Genomic DNA, 11026 nt, shown 5'->3' with positions numbered 1-11026 from the left:
TTGATCACCGAATAAACGCTGCATTAAACGCTGAAACGTACTAGGTGCGTTGCAAAGGCCAAAAGGCATGCGATTCCATTCAAATAAGCCGAATGGCGTACAAAATGCAGTCTTAAGCCGATCTTGTTCACTGACAGGGACCTGATTGTATCCGCTAGCTAAATCCATGGTGGAAAACCAACGGGCCCCTGTCAGTGAATCTAATGACTCCTCAATACGAGGAAGAGGAAACGCATCCTTTCTAGTTCTCGCATTCAACTGACGGTAGTCTACGCACATCCGCAGACTACCGTCCTTTTTCTTGACAAGAACTATAGGGGATGCGTAAGGGCTACAACTCTCGCGTATCACCTTAGCCTCCAACAACATATTGATATGGGCCTTTACCACCTCATACTCCGATGGGGGTATTCGACGGTACCGCTGCCGAACTGGGGTATCATCCATCAGTGGGATCTCATGCGACAACAGGGTAGTACACCCCAAATCCCCCTCATGTACAGAAAACACCGACTGGTACTGCCAGAGCAGAGCCTGAACACGTTCTTGATCCTCCAGTGACAACACAGACAAATCAGTAGCCTTTATCTGCTCTTCAACCGTAGGCAACTCATGAGAGACCTGCACGTTAACGGTAGCAGAGATAGTTTTAACCTCCGTAACCCCTGATGGTAAACTGACAACATAAACACTAGTTAAAGTTCCTAAATGAGTGCGTGGGTAAAGCACAATGTCAGTGGTTCCCACATTCACCACTGGCACCGAAACAATACCTCGATTTACCTGCACCAACGATGGTGAGGCCAACAATCCAGCTGGCAGGCCAGATTCAGGGGGCTCAAACAGCACAGTGTCATGCAAGAACTGCTCTGAACAAGTTGCTGTAACTAGTTGTAACATGCCACCTGGGATGCGTTGTACCCTACGACCGCGTACCCTAACTGACCCCGCACGAGTAGAATAAGACTGGGAGCATACCTTATGACAATATTGAAATGCCTCTGTTACAATACTGGGTACCTTAACCAATGAGGGAGATTCAAAAAGAGAAGAGCCATGCTGCCCAAAGAGCTCCTGGTAACATCGGCTGAGAACATTCATTCCCAGAACTCCCGGTGCCTGGGAACACAAGCCCCCAGGAGGATCTCGGACAACCAGCACCCCGCATCCTGGCACTAACCTGCCACAGAGTTCGACATCCAACTCCATATAACCAATGTAGGGGATGTCCAACCCGTTGGCAGCACGAAGTTGCAACCACTGGCATGACCGAAGACGATCCTGACCCCACGGTTCAAAATTTTGTAAGAAACAACTCTCCGTTATTGTAGAAACCATGGAGCCAGTGTCTATAAGGCAGGGCACCTGAACCCCACCAATGCAAACTACCAAATGGGGACATGACGACATTAAAGATGATACTGAACGAGAACCCTGAAGAATCTTTGAGCCACCATCTACCCCAACCGAGCTGTGACTCTGCAGCCCGGCGGGTGCTAGTTTTCCGACAACTGCTGTGCAAAAGGCTGCCCACCTCCAGCCACAGGAGGGACCATACGAGAAGATGGAGGGTGAGGAGGAACACGTTCCCCGTCACACTCCCTGGCAAAATGGCCAGGTCGCTGACACCGTCGACAAATTATGGTATTGCCACGAGAAGAGTGATTCCGTGGGTGTGGAGATTGACTACGTGCACGAGGGGCTTGACTACACTCAGCCACCATCTGGAGCCGAGTCACACTTTTAGAGAGCTGATTTAATTGGGCTTGCTGTGATTTCAACAGATCCCTTAACTCACTTAGCTCAACCATTGAGGCACCACGGGCATCTAACGATGATCCCCCCTGTACCCCATACTGCATAACGGGAACCAAAGGAACCGACTGGCTTCGACGGCGATCACCCCCCGGCAACCCCTCTCTCTCCCACCTAAGAGCCTCACTACGGACCTCTAACAAACTGGAGGAGGGTAAGCGACGTACCAATTGTTTCAACTCACGACGTAAGGCGCTATCTATCACATGTTCTACAAATTGGTCACGCACAAGGGTTTCTGAATTTGGCATAGCATAAGGGGACTTTTCTTCAACAGACTTCCAAAGGCCCATCAAAGCTAAAGAAAACTCTAATAGGGTCTCCCCCTCACGTTGTTTACGAGAAAAAAATGCCTCCTGCAGAGCCACATATGACTGAGAACAGCCATACAATTCCCTCAATGCGGAAATAATTTTATCGCAATCCCCTCGTTCAACACTAGGTTGATGCCTAATCTCCTCCCGTGCTTCCCCCTCCAAATGGTCAAATACAAAAAACGCTCGATCAGCAATAGAAAGATGGCGCACCTGCATACACGCCTGAACTTCCTCAACCCATTCGTCAATGCTGATGCCAGCCCGGCCGTTAAATTTTGGACATCGCCGATCACGAGGTACAAACACAAACCTCTCAGCTGAGGTGGCACCAGCACTCACGGGTTGGGACACGGTGGCGGGAGCCTCTGCAACACTAGAAACACCATTATTTGACAACATTGGGGCACATACACGTTCTTGGCGCAATTTCTCATTATCAGCCTTTAGCTGTGCTACCAATTCCCTTAATTCTTGTAACTCCCCTTCCATCACTACTCACCACAACACCGAGGAGATTTTACACAAATAACACACCGCTGCCTTGCCTTTAGGAAAGAAAGAGAAAAGAAAAAGAGGGGGGGAGAAATGTACATGTATATTTTTCAACCATACAATACCAACAAAAAATATACTGCCTCAAAAGCACTCCCAGACTCACTTCTCAAAATACAAGCTCACCCAAAATATGGAGACCCTGCCGACTACGCCAAATGTGGCCAGTGGCGTCAGGTACTGGAAGGAACTGTATAAAGCAACAACAATTATATAACGTTCAACTACGCCACCCGGTATATATACCGGGAACTGCCAGCCCCAAGACAGGGGGGCGCACAGGTTCGTTACCGAAAAATGGGTGAGCAGAGAGACATAGGCCTGGGAGTACAAAAAAATGAAGCAGCTTTATTCAATACAAAATTTAAAATCATCAATACATTACCATCAAGGGCTAAATATTCACGTGTCAACAAAAGAAAAAAAATAAACACTTTACAACACTTCAATAAAAAAAAAAAAATGGATACAACATAATACAAATACACAAGAAAGCTTAAGGGAGGGAGATGGCCTGCTGTGACCCTCAATTCACACACACACACACACAACACGCTTAATACCCACACACACACTCTGGTGAAGTAAGGTCACACAATAAGCACAACACTCAACGTGAACCCCGTTAAACAGCGGCTAACCCCTCCTCTATACACCTTCCTTAGGACAGAAATAAAAAAAAGTAAAATAAAGAGAGAACAAAAAAGTACACAGTCAGTTCACAAAAATAAGTGAGGCCACGATCGCCCGCACACTCACAGGGCAAACGAGAAACAGCCACGCTTTTACTTTCACTCTTTGGCGAGGAATCGTCCAGGCTCGCCAAAAAAGAAAAAAAGTTCACTCCAACAAAAAGACGACCGGAATCAGCCCAGGCAAGGCAGCAGTGCGTTACATCAATAGACGCGCATCTTGTCTCATAATATAAAGGTGAAACCCTTGATCCTGTCACTCAATCTGTCGAACATGAAACAGAACAATTACTAATAAAACAACAAAAAGAAAGAGGCAAACCATACAAATAGCCCTCATACATACCGGAAGATGTTCATAACACGGTACTATGCACAGTCGCTAACGATAACATGCAGTAGTTTGTTCATTGACGAGCTCAAAGCCAGGGGCAGCCTACACAGCAGCAGAACGCAGAGGCGGCACTCCAGATACTCTCCCATTCATAAGTGCCAACTTCCGTAAAGGGGCGGTACGGGTGACAACGCATCCCAAGTGACAAAAACGTCCTCTTTTTATATCGTGACAGCAGACTGCTGATAGGCTCAACGTTTTCACATGACACTAGCCAATAATCAACACCGGTAACACTTCACCCTGCTACACATTAAAACAGTGCATTCTGGGTAATATTCATCGTTTTCGAGAAGTAGCCTGCTGCTATATATCGTAAATTAACAACATTCAAAGTCGACACTCAGCGGCTGTGTTTCAAATCACACCCTACACCCTCATTCACTATTCCACATGAGTTTACTAATATAATCCTCCTGACAGAGAGAATGAACACTAATGAGTGAATTCAGACACTGATCAACAGCTGCTGTTAATGAGTAGAATCACTGAAGAAAAAAAAACAACAAGACAAACATTTGAAATACAACTGACTTCAGCCACAGCCTTAGATGAAATCAACTAAAGATTTAAACGATCAACAAACAGCTTCACCAACTTCACACATTACTAACCAGACTGACTTTATTTCTGTCAGATCAGAGAACAGAGATCAAAAGATCTTACTGAGAATTAACGAGATTTAGATGATAATGTTACTGTTTCGTTTAGCGTCACCATTTTGGAGATCAGTGTTTGCTTTAGTTGGGCTCCTGACCATTGACTTTTGCACTTTATATTTTGTTTCATTGCTGTATTTGTATCTTTATGATGCATCTGTTACAGCAGTATTAATTTTGATAGTCAAGTGATTATGGTTGTTTCTAACAGGCATGATCTACTAGACTGACTTAAAGTGTTACTATGATAATCAAATATTAATTTGGTGTTGAAATATTTGAGTGAATGACACTTCAATTTTGTAAGATTGAAAAGTAGTGTGATAACCAGTATTTATGGATTTAACGACTAGTTTCAGTTAAAAAGTATTTCGGGCAGCAGTCCCCACAACACTCAAAGAGAGAAATCAACAATCAGCATATGAATCTCAACAATGGTGACAATCAAAAGGTTCATGATGCAATGCATGCTGGGTACCAGCACAGGATAAAACTCATCCATGATTCCCAGCATGCATTGCGGCATGAATAAATTATGCCCCTGAATTGTTCACTTATTTTCTTGAATTCTTATGTGCTTATAATTTTGCATTTGTTTTAAGTTTTAAGTAGCATGTGTTGTGATGTTCAGAACTGATCTTTTCATTTATTTTGTGGATTGTCACCATTGTTGTGATTCATACGCTGATTCTTGATATTTCTGTCTAAATTTCAGCTAAGGTTTTTTTTTTTATTATGAGTGAAATTTTCTTAACAGTAGTATCAATATTCAATAAGAGAAGAGACACGGGATTAGATCAGAAATAATAGTATTTGTTCTTGTCAATCTATAAACAACAATATCAGATTTTTTTTCTTCTGTGTACTTTTGTTTTGCTATAACAGGTTCCAAAAGCGCATTGTTACAGCATGTAGAAAAAAAAAAAAACCTTAGTTGTTGAAAAGTCACGTTCAAGAGCTCAACTAAAGTAAACACTGATCTCCATCATGGTAGTGAAAAAAACACCTAAACCTATTTAACTCTCCATAAGTTCTTCTGTAGACATCTGACAGAAATAAAGTCAGTCTGGTTAGTAATGTGAATCTGGTGAAGCTGTTTTAGTAGTTGTTTAATCAGATCTTGAGAGATTTGATGTATTCTTTTATTCAGTTGATTTCATTTAAGGCTGTGGCTGAAGTCATTTGTAGATCTTGTGTTTCTCTTTCCTTCAGTGATTCTGCAGGTGTTTATCACTAATGCTCAATCATCAATTAATCACCGAATTATCTCATTAACTTCACTGATTCAGTGTTACTCAAACACTCTGTAGTGTGCACACATTATAAGTGTTCATTTAAAACTGAGGATTTTCTTGTGGGGTTTAAAAGGTTAAAGATTTAAGATGAAGAAAAAACAGCATGAAACATAATTTAACAGTAATAAACTGTAATTAATTTACAGGAAACAAACTGTAAAAAAACAGTTATTTACTGGCACCCCTGCTGCCAGTAAATAACTGTTTTTCTACTGTTTCTTGCCGTAAATTAATGGTTGCCAGCAAAAAAAGTGTTTTTCTACAGTTTTTTGCCGTCAAGTCAAGGAAAAACAGTAATATACTGTAAAATGTAAACGTCAGATTTACCAAATGAAAAAAAAGTTAATTTAACTAAAATATTTGTGAACATCCATAGAAAAAAAATAGGCAAAGTCATACACTGATAATGAGAGTAAAAACTGAACTTGACTGTATTAATGTGTGTTTGCACAAGAGAGATCTGTTAGTTTAATGTAGTTTTGTTGTTCACCATTGTGCTGGAGAGTAGAGCCGGTGCTTCAGTCAATGATGAGCTACAAATTCTGATCTTCTGCTGCTTTATATAAAGACAGTAAATGTGGAGTTGCTGATACAGTGATGATCTCTGTGTTGAGTATTTCAGCACATACATGTGTAATACAGCTGACAATGAGCCGCAGTGATTTGAGTAAAAGTCATGTATTTAGTTACTTTATTACTGCACATTAAGTGTAAGAAATATTCCTTCTCAGTGGACTCAAATGAAATATGTTCATAGTACTAACATCGTAGGAATGCTAGTTTTAAAAACTCGAACTGTTTGAAGCAGTGGGAGTGGAGTTAATTTCCATGGTAGAATTTACGGTAAAATACTGTTAAAAAATAAGAGTGGTAAATTAATGGTTAAGAGCTGTAAATTAACAGTACTTTACTGGCACCCCTGCTGCCAGAAAATTACTGTTATTTAACGGCAAAAATTTTTACAGTGTGTATCCGCTTCAGTCACCCGGATCCAGTCCGTATCCAGAGAAGATGGTGGATCAACACCTAGAAAGGACCTCTATGGCCCAGAAACACAGCGGAGACCGTGACAACTAGATGAGCCGCAGATACAAATCCCCTGTAAAGACCACCTGGACAAGACCACAGGAAACAGATGATTCTTCTGCACAGTCTGACATTCCTGCAGCCTGGAGCTAATCTACCTGTTTCGTCTGACAAGGGGAGAACTGTCTCCCCGACTGAGCCTGGTTTCTCACCGGGTTTTTTCTCCATCCTTTCACCGATCGAGTTTTGGTTTCTTGCCTCTGTCGCTTCTGGCAGGCGGAGCTGGGGACACTTCATGTACAGCGATATCGTTGACTTGATTGATCCAGTCTGTATCCGCTTCAGTCACCCGGATCCAGTCCGTATCCAGAGAAGATGGTGGATCAACACCTAGAAAGGACCTCTATGGCCCAGAAACACAGCGGAGACCGTGACAACTAGATGAGCCGCAGATACAAATCCCCTGTAAAGACCACCTGGACAAGACCACAGGAAACAGATGATTCTTCTGCACAGTCTGACATTCCTGCAGCCTGGAGCTGATCTACTGGTTTCGTCTGACAAGGGGAGAACTGTCTCCCCGACTGAGCCTGGTTTCTCACCGGGTTTTTTCTCCATCCTTTCACCGATCGAGTTTTGGTTTCTTCCCTCTGTCGCTTCTGGCAGGCGGAGCTGGGGACACTTCATGTACAGCGATATCGTTGACTTGATTGCAAATTATTGCACAGATACTATTTAAACTGAACTTAGCTGAATGATGTCATCAAAGAGTTCAATAACGAAATGCCTTTAACTGTCATTTTGCTTTTTGACGCACTGTGTTCCTAATTAATGTTGTTCAGTTGCATTGACGCAATACTTTTTGTTTAAAGCGCAATTTAAAAAAAAAAAAAAAAGAGTCCAAACAATGACCCCTGCTACGGGTAGTGTTCCAAGTGTTATGCGACTTCAGCTAATGATGGGTCCATCAGAAATTTTACGGTGCTAGGGCTGGGTCTGCGTCAGAAGAAGCCATGCATTGTTTAGTTATGTCAGTGCAGTGCCGTCAGTTGGGGGGGAAACGGCAGCATGCACGGCTCCTCGTTAGTATAGTGGACAGTATCTCCGCCTGTCACGCGGAAGACCGGGGTTCGATTCCCCGACGGGGAGAGCTGGTTCTTTTCGTCTTCCGAATGATCCATCCAAAAAGTTTGGTTGGAGTCGCAGGTCACAGAAGGAGTTCTGCTTCGACGTCAGCCCGAGCCAAAGGACATGCGTTGGCCGGGAATCGAACCCGGGTCAACTGCTTGGAAGGCAGCTATGCTCACCACTATACCACCAACGCAGGCGGAAGTCAGTAGCTTTATTGACGCACTGTGTTCCTAATAAATGTTGTTCCGTTGCATTGACACAATACTTTTTGTTTAAAGCGCAATTAAAAAAAAAAAAAAAAAAAAAAAAAAGAGTCCAAACAATGACCCCTGCTACCGGTAGTGTTGCAAGTGTTATGCGACTTCAGCTAATGATGGGTCCATCCGAAATTATTCCATCCAAAAGTTTTGGGTGGAGGCACAGGTCACAGAGGGAGTTCTGCTTCGACGTCAGCCCGAGCCAAAGCATATGCGTTGGCCGGGAATCGAATCCGGGGTCAACTGCTTGGAAGGCAGCTATGCTCACCACTATACCACCAACGCAGTCAGCAGTCAGCAACTTGCGCCGTCACTAAGAAGGCTCGAAGTGCACGAGTCGCCGATAGGGCTAGAGGAGCAGATGAGATCTTTGTTTGGACCCGTCACTAAAGAGAGCCTTCAAGAATTTGCATCCCGTCACGTACAAGAAAGCGCTGCCTTCCCATCCGGCTAAATAAACACGAAGTGGTCAAACGCAGAGAGTGCCTATAATAACCAAAAGCCCAATCAAGGCAATCTCTTTCTCATGCCTCTATCTGAAAAGTTGGATAAAATCTTATATGAAAAAAAAAGTCTTTTAAAGAAATCCCTTATTCCGAGGTCACCGTAGCCACCAGATCCAGTCTGTATCCGCTTCAGTCACCCGGATCCAGTCCGTATCCAGAGAAGATGGTGGATCAACACCTAGAAAGGACCTCTATGGCCCAGAAACACAGCGGAGACCGTGACAACTAGATGAGCCGCAGATACAAATCCCCTGTAAAGACCACCTGGACAAGACCACAGGAAACAGATGATTCTTCTGCACAGTCTGACATTCCTGCAGCCTGGAGCTAATCTACCTGTTTCGTCTGACAAGGGGAGAACTGTCTCCCCGACTGAGCCTGGTTTCTCACCGGGTTTTTTCTCCATCCTTTCACCGATCGAGTTTTGGTTTCTTGCCTCTGTCGCTTCTGGCAGGCGGAGCTGGGGACACTTCATGTACAGCGATATCGTTGACTTGATTGCAAATTATTGCACAGATACTATTTAAACTGAACTTAGCTGAATGATGTCATCAAAGAGTTCAATAACGAAATGCCTTTAACTGTCATTTTGCTTTTTGACGCACTGTGTTCCTAATTAATGTTGTTCAGTTGCATTGACGCAATACTTTTTGTTTAAAGCGCAATTTAAAAAAAAAAAAAAAAAAAAAAAGAGTCCAAACAATGACCCCTGCTACGGGTAGTGTTCCAAGTGTTATGCGACTTCAGCTAATGATGGGTCCATCAGAAATTTTACGGTGCTAGGGCTGGGTCTGCGTCAGAAGAAGCCATGCATTGTTTAGTTATGTCAGTGCAGTGCCGTCAGTTGGGGGGGAAACGGCAGCATGCACAGCTCCTCGTTAGTATAGTGGACAGTATCTCCGCCTGTCACGCGGAAGACCGGGGTTCGATTCCCCGACGGGGAGAGCTGGTTCTTTTCGTCTTCCGAATGATCCATCCAAAATGTTTGGTTGGAGTCGCAGGTCACAGAAGGAGTTCTGCTTCGACGTCAGCCCGAGCCAAAGGACATGCGTTGGCCGGGAATCGAACCCGGGTCAACTGCTTGGAAGGCAGCTATGCTCACCACTATACCACCAACGCAGGCGGAAGTCAGTAGCTTTATTGACGCACTGTGTTCCTAATAAATGTTGTTCAGTTGCATTGACACAATACTTTTTGTTTAAAGCGCAATTAAAAAAAAAAAAAAAAAAAAAAAAAAGAGTCCAAACAATGACCCCTGCTACCGGTAGTGTTGCAAGTGTTATGCGACTTCAGCTAATGATGGGTCCATCCGAAATTATTCCATCCAAAAGTTTTGGGTGGAGGCACAGGTCACAGAGGGAGTTCTGCTTCGACGTCAGCCCGAGCCAAAGCATATGCGATGGCCGGGAATCGAATCCGGGGTCAACTGCTTGGAAGGCAGCTATGCTCACCACTATACCACCAACGCAGTCAGCAGTCAGCAACTTGCGCCGTCACTAAGAAGGCTCGAAGTGCACGAGTCGCCGATAGGGCTAGAGGAGCAGATGAGATCTTTGTTTGGACCCGTCACTAAAGAGAGCCTTCAAGAATTTGCATCCCGTCACGTACAAGAAAGCGCTGCCTTCCCATCCGGCTAAATAAACACGAAGTGGTCAAACGCAGAGAGTGCCTATAATAACCAAAAGCCCAATCAAGGCAATCTCTTTCTCATGCCTCTATCTGAAAAGTTGGATAAAATCTTATATGAAAAAAAAAGTCTTTTAAAGAAATCCCTTATTCCGAGGTCACCGTAGCCACCAGATCCAGTCTGTATCCGCTTCAGTCACCCGGATCCAGTCCGTATCCAGAGAAGATGGTGGATCAACACCTAGAAAGGACCTCTATGGCCCAGAAACACAGCGGAGACCGTGACAACTAGATGAGCCGCAGATACAAATCCCCTGTAAAGACCACCTGGACAAGACCACAGGAAACAGATGATTCTTCTGCACAGTCTGACATTCCTGCAGCCTGGAGCTAATCTACCTGTTTCGTCTGACAAGGGGAGAACTGTCTCCCCGACTGAGCCTGGTTTCTCACCGGGTTTTTTCTCCATCCTTTCACCGATCGAGTTTTGGTTTCTTCCCTCTGTCGCTTCTGGCAGGCGGAGCTGGGGACACTTCATGTACAGCGATATCGTTGACTTGATTGCAAATTATTGCACAGATACTATTTAAACTGAACTTAGCTGAATGATGTCATCAAAGAGTTCAATAACGAAATGCCTTTAACTGTCATTTTGCTTTTTGACGCACTGTGTTCCTAATTAATGTTGTTCAGTTGCATTGACGCAATACTTTTTGTTTAAAGCGCAATTTAAAAAAAAAAAAAAAAAAAAAGAGT

At 43.8% G+C, this 11026-nt stretch overlaps 2 non-coding genes across 2 annotated transcripts; both read left to right on the top strand.

Annotated features, from left to right (window-relative positions):
• Window positions 1-7827: 7827 nt before the first annotated feature.
• trnad-guc (transfer RNA aspartic acid (anticodon GUC)) lies at window positions 7828-7899 on the top strand. The gene has a single exon. It is a non-coding gene; the product is annotated as a tRNA-Asp (tRNA).
• Window positions 7900-9516: 1617 nt separating this feature from the next.
• trnad-guc (transfer RNA aspartic acid (anticodon GUC)) lies at window positions 9517-9588 on the top strand. The gene has a single exon. It is a non-coding gene; the product is annotated as a tRNA-Asp (tRNA).
• Window positions 9589-11026: the final 1438 nt, after the last annotated feature.

This window comes from Carassius gibelio, chromosome B19, assembly GCF_023724105.1.
Source record: "Carassius gibelio isolate Cgi1373 ecotype wild population from Czech Republic chromosome B19, carGib1.2-hapl.c, whole genome shotgun sequence".
Taxonomy (NCBI): domain Eukaryota; kingdom Metazoa; phylum Chordata; class Actinopteri; order Cypriniformes; family Cyprinidae; genus Carassius; species Carassius gibelio.
The sequence above is the reverse complement of the archived record's forward strand: the minus strand, read 5'-3'. Positions and strand labels throughout refer to the sequence as shown.